This window comes from Ovis canadensis, chromosome 20, assembly GCF_042477335.2.
Source record: "Ovis canadensis isolate MfBH-ARS-UI-01 breed Bighorn chromosome 20, ARS-UI_OviCan_v2, whole genome shotgun sequence".
In the NCBI taxonomy this organism is placed as follows: Eukaryota; Metazoa; Chordata; class Mammalia; order Artiodactyla; family Bovidae; genus Ovis; species Ovis canadensis.
The window spans coordinates 19253423-19274991 of record NC_091264.1 but is presented as its reverse complement, the minus strand read 5'-3'; the positions used below and the strand labels follow the sequence as shown (position 1 = coordinate 19274991).

General features: G+C 41.8%; 1 protein-coding gene across 1 annotated transcript in view; it reads right to left on the bottom strand.

Moving 5' to 3' along the window:
* COL21A1 (collagen type XXI alpha 1 chain) overlaps positions 1–11632 on the bottom strand; it is a 245398-nt gene extending 233766 nt beyond the window's left edge. The window contains exon 1 of the mRNA XM_069564079.1: positions 11288–11632. The gene's annotated coding sequence lies outside the window, so the exon portion shown is untranslated. The remainder of the gene's footprint in view (positions 1–11287) is intronic.
* Positions 11633–21569: the final 9937 nt, after the last annotated feature.

The window sequence follows — 21569 nt, the reverse complement described above, 5'->3', positions numbered from 1 at the left end:
GATTGCAGCCATGAAATTAAAAGACGCTTGCTTCTTGGAAGAAAAGCTATGACCAACCTAGACAGCATTTTAAAAAGCAGAGACATTACTCTGCCAACAAAGGTCCATCTAGTCAAAGCTGTGATTTTTCCAGTAGTCATGTATGAATGTGAGAGTTGGACTATAAAGAAAGCTGAGTGCCAAAGAACTGATGCTTTTGAACTGTGGTGTTGGAAAAGACTCTTGCAAGTCCCTTGGACTGCAAAGAGATCCAACCAGTCCATCCTAAAGGAAATCAGTCCTGAATATTCACTGGAAGGACTGATGCTGAAGCTGAAACTCCAACACTTTGGCCACCTGATGTGAAGAACTGACTCATTGGTGCTGGGAAAGATTGAAGGTGGGGGAAGGTGATGACAGAGGATGAGATCGCTGGATGACATCACCAACTCAATGAACATGAGTTTGAGTAATCGCGGGGAGGTGGTGATGGACAGGGAGGCCTGGTGTGCTACAGTCCATGGGGTCGCAAAGAGTTGGACACAACTGAGCAACTGAACTGAACTGATGTATGGATATGAGTTGGACTATAACAAAAGCTGAGCACTGAAGAATTGTTGCTTTTGAACTGTGTTAGAGAAGACTCTTGAGAATCCCTTGGATTGCAAGGAAATCCAACCAGTCAATCCTAAAGGAAATCAGTCCTGAATATTCGTTGGAAGGACTGATGCTGAAGCTGAAACTCCAATACTTTGGCCACCTGATGAGAGGAACTGAGTCATTAGAAAAGACCCTGATGCTGGGAAATATTGAAGGCAGAAGGATAAGAGGATGACAGAGGATGAGATGGCTGGATGGCATCACTGACTCGATGGACATGAATTTGAGTAAACTCCAGGAGTTGGTGATGGACAGGGAAGACTGGTGTGCTGCAGTCCATGGGGTTGAAAAGAGTCGGACACAACTGAGCAACTGAACTGAACAGTAAAAGTAGCAGAGTTTTACCCTCTGGAGAAGCAGGGTTAGGATTCTTCTTCCCTGCATTTGAGAAGATGGCAACCCTGTAATAATCAGATTCCTTGAGGATACTGTCTTGAGAAATAGATTGGCCTTGCTTAAGGATTGGCAACACGAAAACAACTATAGAGAGGAAGGGGAAAGAGGCTCTTCTTGCAGCTCTCTTTATGATACACGCTCATCTTTGTGGAAAAGTTGAAGATGGAATGAAGTGGAAAACATGCACACATTTATTCTTAAAGTCATTAGTATTCAAAGCGTTTGAACATATGAAATTATAATTGCTTCACTAGTCTTGCTTAAACTGTTTTAGGCTCAAGTATGGATTACATGGCAGGTTTCTAGATAGGAGATATGAAATTCAACTTGGCAGCCTTATCCAAGATGATGTAGAAACATTTAAAACACACAAACTCATTGTAATACTCAAGCTTAGCATTTAATGATGTAATAGGTCTGGCCGAAAAATGTCCAATGTGAAATCACACTATCCAGCTAAAAATTAAAAATATTTCGAGGCACAGTTAAGGAAATACAGATGCACAAATGGCTCTCACTAGCCTATATTGGTAACTGGCCAGACATTCACTTAATTGACGAATTGAGAATGAATCAGAGCTCAAAAATATTTACATTTTTTTCAAGGCTCTGACATGTGTAGTCTAAAAATAATTGATTCTGATTTTCCCAGCGTCTCCATAACTTCCTTCTATTTTAAGCCATGATCACTTCAATTCAGTTCATCATGGGTTTTTGTTTAGTTTTTGGATAGATAGACTATGTGCCTAGTCTAAACACTTTGTAGAAACTTACTGATATACATTATACATATAGAGTTCATCACAGTTTTGAGAAGAGCATAGACCCAGGGACCCCCAATAATAAACCTTCAGATTAGTGGGTATGGGAGCAATTAACATATGAAATCAACCATGACACCCTCTTTGAAGCACTCTACTGAGAGCAGCAATATACTAGAGTTAAGAGTTCCGTGATATGATACCAACCCTGATAGACAAAGCAGACGCAGTGAAATTTGCAAAGAGATTGTGAGTCCTGGAGGACAGGGATTGTGTCTCATTTTTGCTGCATCTCTAGGATCTGGAATTAATCCATGGAAAGAGCTGGAAAAATATTTGCCTAGTGGATGAATTAACGCATATCCTATACAGATACATAAAATTCTGGGCTATGGCCACACAAACGTCTCTAGTTGAGGAGGCAACTGGATACTGAAACCCAGAGTTGCATCTGCCTGGAAACGAAGCAATCTTCTAATTTTCAGAGCCAAAAGAGGGAGTAGTCATGCTTCCCAGGTGGCGCTAGTTGTAAAAAATCCCACCTACCAACGCAGGAGATATAAGAGATGCAGGTTTGATCCCTGGGTTGGGAAGATCCCCTGGACCAGAGCATGGCAACCCAACTCCAGTATTCTTGTCTGGAGAATCCCATAGACAAAGAGCCTGGCAGGTTATAGTCCATAGGGTTGCAGAGAGTCAGACACGACTCTAGTGACTTCACACATGCATGCATAAGATGGACTATCCAGGACCCTGACCAACGAGACCTCTACAATTGCTAAAATCTAGGAGCTCATGACAAACCACCTGCAGCTGCAGGTCGGACCTAAGGACACTTCCAACTCTACCCAACAACCACTGGGGATTGTGCCATATGGCAAAGGATGCTGGCCTCCCAGACTCCAAAATGAGTACTTAGAGTCACAGGAGTTGCTCTGCAAAGCCTCTGTTGGCACCCCTAGAGCACTGCTAGCTTCAGGAGACACGCTCCCCTGCATCCCCAGCACAAAGTGGAGAAGGGTGAAAGTCTGGGTTCACCTCTCCGCCATGACCCAGGCTGCCTGGAGGATATCCTCATCTAATGAAGCAGCAAGCTTTCCACAAGGTAGATATCCACGTCAGACATGTGAACAAGATCAGAAGTAGCAAGAATACTACACTTGTGGTAATAACTAATTTGAGTACCTTTCCTTGCCAGGCACTGTGTTTAAGAGTTTGTGTGAATTATTCCACTGAACATTCTTGACCACAGCATGAAGTAGGTCCTTTGATCCTCTCTTGACAGATGGGCAAATTAAGCTTTAAAAGGTTAAGAACCATGAACAAGGTCACACAGGTGCAAAGCGGCAGGGCCAAGACTACATAACCCCCCCAACCCCAATCTCAGCGATAATCTTCAATGGCTTTACAGGATTAGGATACATAATATTCTTTTGGCACTCACAAGGAGTAAGAAAGTGATGTTCTGCTTTTAATAAAAATCACACCTATCATTTTCACCAGATTTTACTATCTCTTATTAGTGTGTCTGGTATTTCAAAGTACATCTCACACAAGTGCTTTGTGAATTACAGAAATGTAAATTAATCACATTGTAACATCATTATTTCTCATTTGTATTAGTATTCAAAATTACCATTTCATATGCTTCCTCTAAAAAGCATGTAGTTATGTATTTATTTTTTGCATTATAAAGGTAATACATGTGTATTAAAAAATAGAGGAAACAAAGAAAATCAGGAAAGAAAATATCTATCATACTACCTCCAAAATGCAACTATTAATATTTTGAGAACATACAATTTTGAGCTCAAAAATATAATATGATTACTCATATAAACATGATTTCACTTATAAACCCATACTTGAGAATAAGAATTTTTTTCCAAGTGTTGAAAAGACCAGTGAATATGTCTTATATAATTCCCATATGGAGACCAAAAAAGTTTGTTTAGGGCATCATGAAAAGGAAAATACAATTTTCTTGAAATAAAAAGATCTGCTATCTCATTATTTCCCATGCACAGTAACATCCATCTTCAGCAAACATTCAAGAATACTGTTATAGGAATCTTTGGAAGGAATGCTACATTTCTCCAGAGACTAACTTCCTAAAGGGTTTTACTCAAACTGACTTCACCTCTAAACACAGATGGTCTAAGCTACAACTCTTCATATGATCCATGATGGTCTCAAATGGTGCTTTTCAGCAAGAAAAAGAAAATGAAAGAAGACTTTACAATCACGCCTACCAAGTCTGTTTTACTACAGGCTTTTCTGATAAGCAACCAATTTAGTAAGTTAGTGGTAGACTGGGATGAGAAACCAGGTTTCCCATTTCCTGGTCCATAGCCTTCTTGGAAATAATGTATGTCTATTTATTTAGTACTTCATGTACAAATACTATTACTATTATTCAAATGGCGGAATGAAAACAACATATAACTTAGATTGTAGGTCACATTCCACATTGACAAACTTGCAGCCACTAAGTTATACAAGAGTTTAAATAAGTTTCCACGTGCCTCCATATCTCATCAAGAGTTCTAAGAAACGAATCACCAGTCTAGGTTCGATGCAGGATACAGGATGCTTGGGGCTGGTGCACTGGGATGACCCAGAGGGATGGTATGGGGAGGGAGGTGGGAGGGGGGTTCAGGATTGGGAACACATGTACACCCGTGGTGGATTCATGTTAGTGTATGGCAAAACCCATACAGTATTGTAAAGTAAAAAATAAATAAGTAAATAATTTTTTTAAAAAAAGGAAAGATAAAGAAAAAAAAAAGAGTTCTGAATTCCACATTTTCTTTTCATCCCTGCTCTCTCCTCATTCCAAAGGGACTTAAGTAGGAAATGTATGAACCACTCTACCTAAGACAGTTACCTTGGCATCTCTGCTCCTCACGAAGCATCTTTCACTGTCTCTCATTTCGAACCTTAGTCCAGAAGTGCTGGCTAACAAGAGATTTCAACAGGGAAAGAAAAGAAAAGGAACTATGAAAGGACGGAAAGGCAGTGTCAGAAAAAAAGGAGAGTTCCTCCAGAGAAGTGCAGGAGTCATCCGCATTCTCAGGACCTTGGGTTGTTCTCGTCCCCACAGTGCCTCCCTCTGGGCTAACTTCTCCACTTCTTGCCATAATATAAATTCAAATCAAATTCACCTCCTAATGGACACAGGTTGCTTCCATGTCTTGGTTATTGCATATAGTGCTGCTGTAATCTGTCAATGAATAAAGATATGGTCTACGTACAGAATGGAATAGTAGACATAGAAAAGAATGGAATAATGCCACATGCAGCAACATGGATAGACCTAGGGATTATATACTCAGTGAAGTAAGTCAGGCAGAGAAAGACAAAGGCCATATGACGCCACTTATATGGCGACTCTAGAAAGCATCATACAACTGAACGCATTTACAGAACAGAAACAGGCCCACAGAAGCAAAAACCATACTTACCATTACTGAAGGGGGAAAGGGGGGACGGATAAATCAGGAGTTTGGTATTAACAGATATACACTACTGTACATAAAATAGATAAACAACAAGGACTTACTGTATAGCGCAGAGAACTACACTCAATATCTTGTAATAACCTATAAAAGAACATATATACTTATATATACACATATATATTTCACACATATGCATAACTGAATATTGTGCTGTACACCTTGAGCTAACATAATATTGGAAATCAACTATATTTCAATAATTTTTTTAAAATCATATTCAGCCCTTTCTAAAGATTAATTCAAGACATTATGTTAAATGAGAGTCAAAATGGTTTGAAAAGAAACACAGTGACATGACACGTCATGCCGCGCTTGTTGATTTTCATAAATTTAAATCAAAACTATTTTTGCCTTATACATTTTTTCACTTAAAAATAGGTACAAAGTGCTATTTTTATATAATAAATTTCAAGGAGCTTTCCATTTGAAAAAAAGAAAACTGCCAATTGGCTCTCAATAGACTTACTAAACTGAACAAAGTAACTTCTCTGAATCCCAGGGGACAGTCAGGCTGGACAGACACTTCAGTGTGATTATTGGCTGAACACTTACAAAGAATGTTCCTCCTTTCCTTACCTTTAATATTGTATCTAATTCTGGGTACTGGTGAGTGCCTAGACAACCCCTTGAGTTGGAATCAAACTGCCTCTTCTTAATTCAGTAGAGAAATACAGCAAGGTTTAGCATTTGTAAAACATTCAATACTTTGTTTCATTGAATCACATATAGATTTGAAAGTTACCATAAAAATATAAAATGTATATTCTGCGTGTTTGTTTTTATTTACCCCCGTTACATAATAAAAATGCAAAAGGCTACATTTCCAAAGAATATATTTAGAAGAACTTCCTATAAAGCTCAAACTTCACTAGAAGTTTTTACTTAGAATTTAAAAAGAAAATCGTATCAGTTCTTAATCTTTTCTGACACCAATAACTGTAAAAACAGTTAACAGGTAACGTAACACTGCAATCGTGGCTACACTGACCTATATCAAAACAAGACAAGTCAAAACAAAAATTAAACAGTGAATCAAACACAAGAACCTGGCAGGATTCCCAGAAGGTCACCAAACTTGGACTTGAGAAAACTGTCCATGTTTCCTGAAATTTTCAAAGATACCTCTGAGTTTTTCATTAGTAAAAGCCAAACTGCTAAAGTAACGGCAAAGAGGAAAAACTCAACTAGATTCTTAACCTAGCCAGAAAAAACTTATCCTTTTCACAATGGCTAGCTATATGTTTATTTTCTTACACTTAGCTCTGGTGATGTCAGTGAATTTTCATTTAGAAAAGCTTTTCAATAAATAACCCTGAAATCAAAAATCAAACTGGGTCAAGGGAGACAGGCAGGTCCATAGGATTCCTAGGGCACTTCATCTGGGATTATGTGCTTCTACCACCTTATCTGATTTTTCAGAAGACAAGGCAGTTGAATGAAAAATGTTCTGAGCAAAATACAGGAAGCCTGTTGTTATCTGGTGCCACCACCAACTGTTCCTGAGCTTTTAGCCAAGAATGAGGTCCCCAAGACTGTTTCCCCATTTCAGCTGGACAAATTATAATATCCCTAAAAATGCTATGAGTGCATAGGAACTCCATATAGACAGGTAAGGGGTAATGGTACACAGCCTCTCTTTTTCAAAGCACATGACAACTACATTTCACAATAAATTAACCCAACTGATTAACTTTTTAATCAGTTTGGGCATCAACATGCTACAACTCTGATCTCAGGTGATTCCAATGTTTAGTCCAGTTTGGGACCTCGTGGGTGAAGCAGTCATTCTCCGAGTGTGGCCTCAGGCCCGCAGTAGCAGCATCTGGGAACTTTTAGAATGTTGTTCAAAAGTTTGTATTATTTTCCAAGAAAGTTGAAGGACTTCATTTATTCAGAAACAAATTCTCTTACTAGCTTAAACAGAAAAAGCATCAAATGACATAACCTGAATTAGCACTGCCTTTTCAGGATCTAACTTTCAGAGGTGAAAAGAGAAAAAGAGAGCATCAGCTTAAACCATTAACCTCCAAGGTGGAATGATAGGAAATACTTATTAAGCATTTACTGTTAGTAGAACTTTATGTTCGTTGACTCATTTACTCCTCATGATAACCCCCCTGATGTAGGTACTATTCCCCAATTTTAGGGCTTCCCAGGTGGTGCCAGTGGTATTAAAAAAAAAAAAAACCCACCTGCCAAAAGCAGGAGACTTAAGAGGCACAGGTTTGGGCTCTGGGTGAGGAAGGTGTCCTGGAGGAGGGCATGGCAACCCACTCCAGTATTCTTGCCTGGGAAATCCCATGGACAGAGGAGCCTGGGGGGCTACAGTCCATGAGGTCACAAAGAGTCAGACATGGCTGAAGTGACTTAGTATGCATTCACCCCAATTTTACTAAGGAGGAAACAGAAACAAAGAAAGGTTACACAACTGGTCCAAGTTCAAACAACTAGTAAGTGCCAGTCAGGACTCAAGGCTTGGCATTGTGGTTGAAAAGTGTGTGTCCATAACTGTGAGATGGAGAAGGCTCAGCCACAGAGCCAATTCTCTTTTCATGAGACTGGATCGCTTGCCAGGAATAAATATTTCAACTTGTTTCCCATAAGAATGCTAATGAAACAAACTAAAGAGTTACTACTGCATGCTGAGAAATATAATCCAAAAATAATAAATACAAAATAAAAACTTATATCCCTTTCCTGTGATGTGTTTTGCTCACATGACTTTCCAGGTTGGCCCTAATGGTAAAACCGTCAACTCTGGAACAAAGCGGGCCATCAAAATAAATGGACTGAAATGAAGACAATCAGAACCTTTCTAAGTGAGCCAAGTTATGAAAAATAAAGGCAATTAAGCTCACTTCTTTATGATTATCTCTGCTCCAGCCCTTGTGCCTGCAAGCGGAGAATCATAAAATCACCATGGGGTATTAGCATCTTTCCAAACTGTCCACTCACTGGGCTGCCTCATCTTGTCGCTGACTTGCAACATTACAGATGCTCAGCTCTTGAGTTAAATTATCCAGGATACATAATTTGATTATTGAGCCTTTTAATTTGCTTCCACATGCCTTCATTTTCCCCATGAAGAGAAGTGCCTCTGATCTTCCTTTTCATGCCCAGAGCCACTCCTCATCTTATACATAGTAAGCCAAAAAGAAAACCCTACTTACATTAAGTTACAATTACATCTAATTTAATAACATTAAATTCTAATCATATTCAATTTAATAACATTACATTGTAACTTCCAAAGTATCCTAATGAAGACCTGATTTCCTGAATGGAGTAACCAAGATGTTTATGTGCTGAAACCTGTATTATATTTAGTCTTCTAGAAGTCACAGAAGACTGTTAACAGAAAGAGTACAATCTCTTACATTTAAAGATGGAAGATGAGTCCTAAAATTGCACCCCAAGTTGGAAATATAATAGTCAACTTATCACTAAAATTAAAGGTGAATCGAGATGTATTTCAAAGTACAGAGTCAAGTGGCATATTTTTTGGAATTAATCCCCATTTTTTTTTTCTTTACTAGAACTCTGGTTCTAAGAGGATCGCCCAGATCAGTTCCAACCAAATATTGTAAAAGGAGTTGCTTCTTCTGTGTGTGGTTCTGAAGTATTGTGAAATTATTGCAGCTAAGAAAGAAAAGGACAGTTCAATGGCCTCATCTGCCCTTTCTGCCAGTTAAGGCTTGTCCTTGCTGTGTCCTCAACTTGCTCTCTCTCACATTATCTTGAACAAACCTTGATATAACTAGATAGGTTTCATTTTTTCTCTCTCAAGAACCTAGGAAACACCAGGTAGGACTTCTAAACTGATGTTCTTGGAAGCCACAGCATGCCAGGCCTACCATTTGAACTGTCTTTTATAAGGAATGATATTCTGGAGAGCCAGATTTAAGGCTGTTTAAATTTGAATGTGAAGATTATAAATTCCACCAGATGGTAAAACCTTTACCATACACAGTGGGTAGATTAAAAACTAGGCTGTTGACTTGAAGATAATCTACTAGAAAAAAAATTTTTCTAGAAAGCTCTATATAAAACATAGAGTAAAATTAGGAAGATAATTAGAGGATGTCCATATATTCAGATGCTAGTAAGAAGGAAAAACTGTAAATTCTAAGGGTGAGGCTGACACGTAAATACATGGAAATAAAAAATGTGACCATGTTCTCAACATAGTTTTCATTCAAAGTGTTTGGGGATTAGGTCTTTCTTTTCTTTTTAGTTGGAGTGTGTGTCTGTGTGTGTGAGCACATTTCGGACTAGCAAATATTTCATTGACTATGCTGGAAGCATTATTTCCTTTAACTCTGACAACAGGAGAACTGTGGCAGTGCCCATTTTGCAGATGTGGAAGGTGAGACTCACAGAGTTATACCCCTGCCCCAGAGCTCAGAGAATCAGAAGAACAGATTGTGAACCTTCAGCTTGGGCCTCAGATTGAGGCTCCTAGTCCTCACCACAACCTGTATTCCCCCCAGTTCTCTAAACACAAGCTTGCAACCTGCCCCTTAAAGGTCTCTATACTTCATCACAAATTGGCTCTGACAATAGCAGCTTGCAAAGCAACTGTTCGAGCAGTGTTCACCCCAGCACACGTGTGCTAGGACCACAGTCACGCCTCTTCTAGCTTTGTTTTCAACATCAGATTTTCAGATCCATTTAAGCCTATTTGCAAAGTCATTCTATTTCTGTACTAACGACTTATGAACAGCTGGAATTTTTTTTTTTTTGGCCAAAATTTTGAAATCTCAGATCTCTATCTTAAAAAAAAAAGCAGCCACTCAGAGAATTCAGAGACCTGCAAGGCTGAATTTCCTTGCACTCTGGAGAACTGGCATGAATCCCTGAAACCTCCAGTTGCTCATACCTCATATGAGTCCTGTAACGTGTACTGATGACAGGGATGATAGGGAGCAGCCCCATCAGGGGCCAAGCGTTGGTGTTATTGCAGTCAGGAGATTCTTAGGTGCATGTCTTCTTTGGCTTCCTTTCAACTCTTAAAAATAGAAAATGTTTACTACAGGAAAACTCGCTCCAGGTGATGGCTAAGTCTCCACCCTTTTCAGAATTCTCCAAAAGTCCGCGGCATTTTTTTTTTTAATATGGGTAGAACCCTACTGATAAATATCTAAGATTTTCAGAAAAGGGGTCCGTTTCCTCCCTTCTCTGGAAGGAGATCCAAAGGCGTCTGCCCTTCCCTCCGCTGAAACCCGACCCACAGCCCTCTACAGTGAGCCAGCGCTAGCATGACCTGCAGGGTCCAGGAACACAGAGGGCTGGTCCCTACTCCGCAGTTTCAGATTCGGGTAGTCTGTGCCTCCCAAGCGGGCCCCCCGAGTTTGCATATCTGAAAGTTCCCAGGGGAGGCTGCTGCTGCTGCCAAGAGACGCCCCTTGCTTGGAGAAGCAGGGCTGGCACCCACTGGTTCCTAAACCACACCACCTGGCAGTCACCTGGAAAGTGTGTAGCCCACTCCCACAGATTCCGATACAACTGACTGGGTGCCGTCCCGGATTTTTCACGCTCCCCTTAGTGAGCCTCCAGGGCCGCAGTCTCAGAGAACCTGCGGGGCACCGCGCACACCCCACCACCCCGCGTTCGGCAACACGCTCCCTGCGACGCACGTGCGGACACCAGAGCCCCTTCTAGAAAGACCGCGCGGCCCAGAGAGCTGAGCTTAGGGGAGTAAATCACCGCGCACCATCCATTTTCAGAGGCCAGAATGCTCCGAGCAGAAATCAGAGTCCAGAGAAGCTCCGGGGATCATGCGACCGCCCAGGAACTTTGCAGGACAGATCCCGGGTCCCAGCCTCCATCCTGGGCGCCGACTCTGCCTGCCGGTTCACCCGCCGCCTCCGCACGCGCGGGAGGAAACTGCGCCCTGCAGACGCGGGAGCTCCAGCCGGAGGTCCCCGGTTTGCAGTCACGGCAGGGACTGGGGAGAAGGGGCCGCCTTACCTGGCGCGCGTCCCTGCTCAGGGGTGCTGTCGCGGCAGCGGCGAGCCCCGCGCGGGCCCGGGGGTCCTGGAAGTGACCGGCCGCGGCCCTGCCACCACCTGGGCCGGAGCCGGTCGGCCGCCCTCCCCTCCCGGAGCCCGGAGCCCGTCTGCCCCGGGCGGCCGGTGCGGAGCGCGCGGGACGCTCCCGGCCCCGGAGGCGGAGCCCGAGATAAGGTTCGCGCCCCCACCCGCCCCCTTTCAGCGAGCCGAGGCCGGAGGGTGGGTTTTGGACCCGAATCCCCAGGGCGAGCTGCCGGGGAACCCCGCTACAAGCCAGAGGAGCTCACGTCCCGCTGGGACTGGCGAGAGGCGGGCCCGGCATTCCCGGGAAGCAGGTCAGGGCAAGGCCGCCTGGAGGTGGAAGGCGCCGGGGCGAAGGAGGCGCGACCCGAGCGCACCCCTCGCGCGGAGTCAGGGAGCCCCAGGCCCGCCTCCGGGCGCCGGATCAGTCACCTGGTCCAGCGGCCGACCTGGGCACCTGCCTTTGACCTAAGCTGCCGGAACACCCGAGGGAAGTTCGCGCTCAAATAAATAGGCAGTTACCTTGGAGGACTTAAAGGTGGCAGGGAAAGTCCGAAATAAGGTGCCTGATAAACGGACGGTCTGCGCTCTGCCCCCCTTTAGTCCGTCCCTCGCGGGGCAGCCAGAAAGTTCTTTAACCATCACGGGCGCTCAGACCTGCAAGCGCTCTGGCCCTGGCTGACTCTCACCCGTCACTCTGATTTCTCATCCTGCCCGCTCCGCCCAAGACCTTTGTGCCCTCCCTTATCCGCACCACCTGATGCGAAGAACCAACTCGTTAGCAAAGAGCCGGATGCTGGAAAAGATTGGAGGAGAAGGGGAGAAGGGACGACAGACGACGAGGTGGTGGGATGGCATCATGGGCTCGATCGATGGGCATGAGTTTGAGCAAACTCGCGGGGAGATGGTGAAGGACAGGAAGCCTGGTGTGCTGCAGTCCGTGCGGGCGCAAAGAGTCAGGCACGACTGCGCGTCTGAACACCAGACAAATCCACACCGGCGTGTTCTAGTCGCACTCGATTCTTCTTTTGCCTCCAAAGCTCTGCTCCAAGCGTTATCACAGGTGCCTTCATTCAGGTCCCAAAGGTCCCTTCCAGAGAGTCCTTCCTGCATACGCCCTCCAGAGAGAACCACCCAGGACCCCTGACCCTACTTTACCTTCAACAGATCACTATCTGAAGTTTTACGTGTTAGATGCTCAGGTGTCTTGCATTCGTCTCAAGGTGAGCCCTAAGAGACGGGGAAGGCTCCTGTCCTCTTGCTCCCAGCTTTATCCTCCTCAGCTAGAACACTATCTGAAATATAGTAAGTGCTCAGTGAATCTGGGCTGAATGAATGTACAAATTAATTTCTCCCTGGGAAGAAATACTCTCATTCAGTAAGTGAGTCCTACTGAATTCAAGTCAAACAGGAAACTTGGAGTTTGGGGATAATCATCATTTCCCACATTCCCTCCTTCATTTGTTGATCTGTTGATCTGTCTCCTACCATGTTCTGTTTTCTCACAAAACACCCTATTGATGGGTCCATCTCCTCGCATCTTAAACTGTTGCTCTAGAATAGCTTGTTTGAACTTACTCTAGACTCTTCTATCCCAACTCACTATATAATTATGCTCTTACAACTTCCTGAAATGCCCCAGTCAAGTTTGTGAACAATCTCTTACACACTTGTCCTTGGGTATTTCCGGGGTATTCATTCCAGGACCCCAGCAGATACCAAAATCCACGGATACTCAAGTGCCCTATATAATGGCACATTATTTGCATATAAATATGCACATCCTGCCATATAATTTAACTCATTTATAACTTGTAATACATAATACAATGTAAATGCTAAGTAAATGTATTATAAATTATAAATGCTAAGTAAACAGGGCTTCTCAGGTGGCACTGGTGATAAAGAACCAGCCCACCAATGCAGGCGACATAAGAGATGTGGGTTCAACCCCTGGCTGGGAAGATCCCTTGGAGGAGACCATGGCAACCCACTCCAATATGCTTCCCTGGAGAACCCCATCCAGAGGAGCCTGGCAGGCAACAGTCCATATGGTCGCAAACAGACACGACTGAAGCAACTTAGCAGGCATGTACACTAAGAAAATAGTTGCAAACACACAGCAAATTCAAGTTTTGCTTTTTGAAACTTTCTGGATTTTTTTTAAAAAACATTTCCTCTCTGTGGTTGGTTGAATCCAAGGACGCAGAGCCTATGGATACACAGCCCATGTCTCTACTCAATGGACCAGGGGTGCTTAACCAGACTGATTCAGGATGCTGGCGATGGGGTCTACAGATCCATAGCTTGCAGAAGCTCCTCTGAAGCTGTCCGAGTACATACTTTTTGTTAAGCACTGTTGCAAAGGCTCCACATCACTTCTTTCTTTTCCCTTGTGCTCTCTCATTAGCCTTTCACCTAGTCGGCCCCTACTGTGTCCTTGGATAGTTTCTTACCATGCCCTTATCGACCCAGTATCCCAACTGTCCACTGGACGTCTTCATTTGCATGAATGACAGGCAGTTGGAATGAAATGTGGTCAGACTTGCATTCATTGTCTTTTTTTCCCTCCAAGACAATGTGCTCCTCCTTTCTGCTCCCCTGTCTTTCTCAAAGGCACCACCATGCATCCAATGGGGCAAGGTCAGACTTTGCCAATGTTTCTTCTCTGAAGTGCCTCTGACCTTCTTCCCATTGAAATGCTGACTTTGTTTCTACTGCACTTAACATCAGCTCTGAGCTCCTGAACCTTCTCCAAGACACTCTCCACCCTCTGGGCTTGCCACTTCCTCCCCACCTCCTCATCCCTTATCACAGATCACAGGAAACTTCTGCTTCCCCAGACCCTCTGTGCCCAACTTCAGAAACTAAAGAAACTGTGATATATTTCATTTGTGTTAGTTTAAGCTGCTAAATTTGTAGCAATTTGTTATACAGCAATAGAAAACTACTACAATAGGCAACGACTGTAAGCCCAGCTATTCTAGCAGAGTGTGAATTTTCTGAGCTATTTACTTTAATAAATATATTTTAATATATGATTAATATCATTGAGTTATCATTCCATAAAGATCTCTTATGAATTATTTCATTTTTATTTATTTAATCATTTAGTTCATTTATTTAATACTTACAACTCAACATTCAGAAAACTAAGATCACGGCATCCGGTCCTATCACTTCATGGCAAATAGATAGGGAAACAATAGAAACAGTGGCTTTATTTTTTTGGACTCCAAAATCACTGCAGATGGTGTCTGCAGCCATGAAATTAAAAATGCTTGCTCCTTGGAAGAAGTTATGACCAACTTGGAAAGCATATTTAAAAACAGAGACATTACATTGCTGACAAAGGTCTGTCTAGTCAAAGCTATGGTTTTTCCAGTACTCATGTATGGATGTGAGAGTTGGATTATAAAGAAAGCTGAGCGTGGAAGAATTGATGCTTTTGAACTGTGGTGTTGGAGAAAACTCTCAAGAGTCCCTGGGACTGCAAGGAGATCCAACCAGTCCATCCTAAAGGAGATCACTCCTGAATTTTCATTGGAAGGACTGATGCTGAAGCTGAAACTCCAATACTTTGGCCACCTGATGTGAAGAACTGACTCATTTGAAAAGACCCTGATGCTGGGAAAGATTAAAGGCAGGAGGAGAAGGGGATGACAGAGGATGAGATGGTTGGATGGCATCACCAATTCTATGGATATGAGTTTGAGTAAGCTCTGGGAGTTGGTGATGAACAGTGGGGCCTGGCGTGCTGCAGTCCATGGGGTCGCAAAGAGTCAAACACAACTGAGTGACTGAACTGAACTGAATATTTTCTTTCAGACTGGCATCAAAATATTTAAATTTAATAAATAGAAACTGTGTGCCAAGTTTCCCAATTCTAAAAAAATATGAATTTCATTTTATTTTTATTTTAATATGTATTTATTTATTTGGCTGTATTAGGTCTTAGTTGCAGCACTTGAGATCTTCTGTTGGGGCCTCTCTAGTCGTGGCATGTGGGCCCTAGAATGTACGGGCTTAGCTGCCCCATGGCATGTGGGAATCTTAGTTCCCTGACCAGGGATCGAACCCAGGTACCCTGTATTGAAAGACAGATTCTTAAGCACTGGATGACCAGGCAAATCCCTCAATTTTTGTTTAATATTATTTAGTTATCATGAAAGTGAAAGTGAAAGTCGTTCAGTCGTGTCCAACTCTTTGCAAGCCCAGGGACTATACAGTCCATGGAATTCTTCAGGCCAGAATACTGGAGTGGGGAGCCTTCCCTTCTCCAGGGGATCTTCCCAACCCAGGGATCAAACCAGGTCTCCCACATTGCAGGTGGACTCTTTACCAGCTGAGCCACAAGGGAAGCCCTTAGTTATCATATCCCTCAGCAAATATTTTATTATTTCATTTTATTCAATAATTTAATATATTTATTTAATATTTATTATATGTTTTCTTTATTAAGACAGGGGTATAAGCATTTAAATTTAAAAATTAGAAAAGTCTATGTTTGTCAAGTAAAATTTCCTGATTTTTGTTTGAGAGTATTATTGTACCCAAGCCACAATGGGGCCTCTTCCTCCTCAATGACAGAGATCTAAGTCATAGAGCCCAAAATTAGAAAACAGGAAACAGAGTCTCACCTTTGTCTCACCTCAGCTTCATACTAACCCAGGCTGTAGATTTAGGAGTTATGTTACAAAAATACTGCCTGTAATTGAAATACTGCCATCTTAGGAATACCTTCTGCCTTGACTCTTCAGGACTCACTTCTGCTTGAGGTCCAGAAAAATAGACCATTGTATATTTGCTAATATATTTGCTATATTATTACAGTTTAAGTGTCAACAACTAAAAGCATCTTTCATCCATCTACACCTGCTGAGCCACACACCTACACCTAGCAGTCAAAGTCGTGGAGTGTAAGGTATCTATGCTTCTCACCAGCTCATTCCTGTGGGAAGAGTAAACCAACATTCACTACGTGAAGGGCTGGACCTAATGCAATAAGACAAAGGGTCCTGCAAGTAGGCTTACTTTCAGGTTTTTCCCTTCAGTGAGCTAATAGACCCTTTTTGCTTTCATTAAGCTCCTTTGGCTTGGGTTTCTGTTGCTGTCAACCAGAAGGGCTCTGCCCCAAAGCAACTCTGAAGGTGAAAGACACTTAGGAAAACAGAATGTCAACATAAAACTGTCTTGTGCCTTAAGTCCAATCTAACTTTCACTGCTAACTATTAGTGCTGAATATCACAGCTTAGCACCTATAATGGGTATTTTTATAACTTCAGTTAAAAGTGCAAAAGCCCAAGGAAATTTGACATATTTTCTAATTTCCCCAGGCTATCGGCAAGTCTTATTTCTGAAGGCTTGTTCTTAGATCCAACTGTAAGACCCCCACATTGGCAAAAAAAAAGATGCAAAAACAAAAATGACAAGTATATCCAAAAGTGCATCCAAGTATACTCTAAAAGAGTTTGGAGATAATTCCTCCATTTTATAGCTTCTTTCTCCCTTAATTTCAGAGTTCCAAGTTTTCCTGGACAAGAGAACACTGAAGGAATTTACGTTCCCCACGGTTTGGGTCACATTTCTTATATTTTTATCTTAGGGCTGAAAGGCAAATTCAACTCTCCTCAGATTTAAACCATAACACAGAAATGAGAAACTAGACTATTTCTAACCCGTGATTTCTTGTGAGGCCTCTTCCCACAGAAATTCTTCAAAAGATGCTTCATTTTGGCTATCCAAGTGGAGAGGGAAGTGGAGACGTGACTGGCCTCTGTGTCGGAGTCATTTATACACAGGCATCTTCAAAAGTAGGAGGAAGATCAATGATTTGTTGGTTCATCCATCCATGATTGAAATGTATCTGAAGTGAAGACATATTTACTGGTTTTCCTTTGAGTTACGGTTAAAAATTGGAAATAGAGTCTTATCAACTAGGACTTTACAGGGCCCAAAATTCTTTTTAATTCAATGAATCTATTTATTTTTAATTTTTATTTCCTATTGGAGTATATTTGATTAACAATGTTATGTTAGTTTCAGTTGTACAGCAAGATGCTTCAGTTATCTGTATATATGTACCTACTTTTTCAAATTCATTTCCATTTAGGTTGTTATAGAATTTTTAGCAGAGTTCTCTGTGCTGTACACTAGTTCTTTGTTCGTTATATACATATTAAATCCAGTAGTATATATCTGTTCTCTTAATCCCAGCTCCTACTTTACCCCTCCCTCTTTCCCCTTTGGTAACCGTAAGTTTGTTTTCTAAGTCTATGAGTTTATTTCTGTTTTGTAAATAAGTTCATCTGTATCTCTTTTTAGATTCCCCATATAAGTGATATCATGTGATATGTGTCTCTCTCTTTCTGACTTACTCAGTATGATAATCTCTAGGTGCAGCCATGTAGTTGCAAATAGCTCTATTTAATCCTTTTTTATGGCTGAGTAGTATCCCATTGCATCATGAATGAACATTTATCCCTGAATTCTTAATAGGAATGGTTAGTAACAGGCTAGGATAGGTAATGAAGAGCTCAATTTCCATTAACTTTGAAGCGAATATATCAATATGTGAGAAAAAAATTGTTTCAAGCACCAATGGGTGTGTGTGAGAGGGAAAGAGGGATAGAGAGAGAAAAGAGAAAGAGAATGGGAGAGAGGAAAAAAAGAGAGAGAATGGGAAATATTTAAAGATATTGAAGTTATTTAATATATTTTTTGAAAACTCTAAAAGTCCCAGTTCCTTAAGTTTTCTTAAATGCTGTATTTTCATTTCTGTAGTCATTTTCTTAGTACCCCTCTGAGATTTCTTCAAGTGCTGCATATGTTCCCAGATCATAATTCATCCAGAAAATTGTCAGTGCTAACTTGCAGAGGACACCCTACAGTATGCTGCTTACTTTCAAAAAAATAAAAATCAGTCCTATACTATTCAGCTTCACAATTTCATGCTCATAATCCCTTGACTTATTTTCTGTCATCATCTGACATTTATTATCCAACTTGCATTTTTTCTCCAGGTAAATGACTCAGCACTCAGCCTCTTAAATTTTAATTCTGTTTAATTCCAAATGCTTTTTTCTAAAGGTCACTTTAGAGATATTTCATCATATGTCATATGAAAAATTAGGATAATGGATGAAAGGATGTCTCTGTCTTTCCAGATCTAAAGAGCTTGAACTTCTGTGTCCTCTGTGGGGACTGTCACATTAGCGATACAATCATACCTACTGCATTTTTTTTCTTACTTCCCACGTTCTGTAAATCATAGCTAATTTAACAAACTATCTTCTAGATTGATCACTTTCATTTCAGAGTTTGGTATAAAATCCTTTTTTCCTAACCTTCTGGATTCATCATTGTCCTTCAAATCCCTTTGTGTGTGTGTGTACTTTTGTGGATTTTGTCCCAGAGCCCTGGGAAGATGATTTTTTTTTCTTGAAGATGTATGTGCCTTCTTTATTAGAACTTGCGGTCATAAATTAGGACGCCTGCCTGCATGACATCCTGTTGTAAGCAACACAGGGAGAAATCTCTCCCTCACACTCTGCCAAAGTCTCTCCCTGGCTAAAAGCCTACTTGGGACGCCTCCTGGGGTGGCGAGGGCGGGGTGGAGACTTGGCAGGCTGCACAGGGCCTCGGAGACGCCAAGTGACTCAGAGGAGCTCTGCCGGGACAGCCAGCCGTCTGCTAGAACCTGTGTACAGGAGAGACGTGGCTTCCCCCTCAGCCCTTCTGAAAGCTCAGGTTTGAGCACCTGCTGGAGCCTGAATTTGAGAAAGCCTCCATGCACCTGCTCACAGCGATCCGCACAGAAGGCCCAGCCCCACACTCAGCGCAGCCGGTCCCTGAGAGGGGAGATCCGCACGGGCCCCCCCCTACAGGCTGCCTGCAGACCTGCACTGTGAGGAGCCTGGGAGACCTGCTGCGCCCAGCTGAGGGAGACCCTCACCCAAGGCCCCATCCAGTCACAGAAGCGACCTATCTGACGACGCATGGGAGGTGAGAATTCTGCGGTCTCCCTAGGACTTTTTTTCTGATTTTTTGAAAAGGAAGAGTTAAGGGCTCAAGAGTATTTTCAGTAGAGACTGCTGCATTAGTTGCTGAATAAAGCAATGAGTTTCTCTAGATGGCAACCAGCCTAAGACCAGGCTAAAATGATTAACGATATTTCTTACATGCAGAATCTAAAAAAAAATGATACAACTGAACTTATTTACAAAACAGAAACAGACTCAGAAAATAAACTTATGGTTCAGTTCAGTTCAGTTCAGTCGCTCAGTCATGTCCGACTCTTTGCGACCCCATAAATTGCAGCATGCCAGGCCTCCCTGTCCATCACCAACTCCCGGAGTTCACTCAAACCCATGTCCATCGAGTGCGTGATGCCATCCAGCCATCTCATCCTCTGTCGTCCCCTTCTCCTCCTAACCCCAATCTCTCCCAGCATCAGAGTCTTTTCCAATGAGTCAACTCTTTGCATGAGGTGGCCAAAGTACTGGAGTTTCAGCTTTAGCATCATTAATTCCAAAGAACACCCAGGGCTGATCTCCTTTAGAATGGACTGGTTGGATCTCCTTGCAGTCCAAGGGACTCTCAAGGGTCTTTTACGAAAGGGGAAGTGTGGTGAGGATGGATAAACTGGGAGATGGGGACTGACATGCACACACTGCTATATTTACAACAGACAACCAACAAGCACCTGCTGTGTAGCACAGGGAACTGTGCTCTGTAGTAACCCAAATGGGAAAAGAATTTTTGAAAAAGAACAGATATATGTATACGCATAACTGAGTCACTTTGCTGTACACCTGAAACTAACATAGCCCTGTAAATCAACTATACTCCAATATAAAATAAATTTTTTTAAAAACAATTTGTAGTAGATGTATTATATTATGTGATACATATTAGGTATGAGGTTATGTGATACACCTTGATGTGCTATAAAAAAATAATAAAATAAAATGATTAAATTTAATTAATTCAATGGTCTCATAATACTTTTCAGTCCCAGTCCCTCTAAGACAGGCTGGAACCTGGGACCTAAACTTATGGGCACTGAAGGGGAAAGGTGGGGGGAATAAATTCGGAATTTGGGATTAAAAGATATACACTATTGTATACAAAATAGATAAATAACAAGGTCCTGTTGTATAGCACAGGGAACTATATTCAATATCTTGTAATAACCTATCAGGGAAAATAATCTGAAAAAGAATAAATATATATTATTCTATTTATATAACATATATATAGTACATGTATGAATCACTCCGCTGTAGTCCTGAAACACTGTAAATCAACTATATTTCATTAAAAATACATTTTTTAAAAATTGGATTCTCTAGAGCATAAATCAGTTTCATATTAAGGACAGTTAAAATCTAGACTTAACATTTTGAAGCTTAAATATCCATTCTCCAACCAAATACCATTACAGTGAGAGTCACTAGGCCCTGGGTATGGGCACAGTTCTATCCTTTTTAGCCCCTATGGGAGTGATACTAACAACGCTTCCCTCTTCATGACATGAGAATGTTCATCAGTAGAAGAAGAGGGTGTGGGCAGATTCAGGTGGAATTTTTAAGGCTGAGCATAAAATCAGTCATGCAAAATATAGGTATGTTCATGTAGACCAGCAAAGGAGCCCTCACCTCAGATTTACACAGAATCAGATGCAGACCCTGATGAATCTTTTATTTCTCCTTCTCCAATAGACGTTGCTGCTTGCTGTGACTGAGGAGCAGGCGCATTGTTTGAGGTTTCAGTACAGGAAGTGTTAGCAGTCAGGGCTGCGTTGAAAGGAGAAGGGAAAATGATGAAGGATGTGAAACTTACTCCCCAGAAAATCCTCATAACTAGCAAGGCTAGACTTGACTAATACTGCTTCATTATCAAACTGATGATAGTTTAAGACAGGGTAGTACAAAGATTATCTTTCCAAAAGCAAAATCTATGCAGCTCTTGTATGCTTCCAGTGGGAGTAAAACTTGTTTGAACTTTCTGGAAAGAAATTGGTATGCATACACCAGGAGCCCTAAAATATTCATAACTCATATTGACAGAGTAATCAGATTTTTAGGAAAATACCAGAAAAGTAGGCAAAGATTTCCATCAAAAGATATCAGTTAAAACATTAATTATAATAGGCAAAATAATAAAGAAACAAACAGAAGCCCCCAAATTGTAGACTGATTAAACCAGAAGTCAGCAAA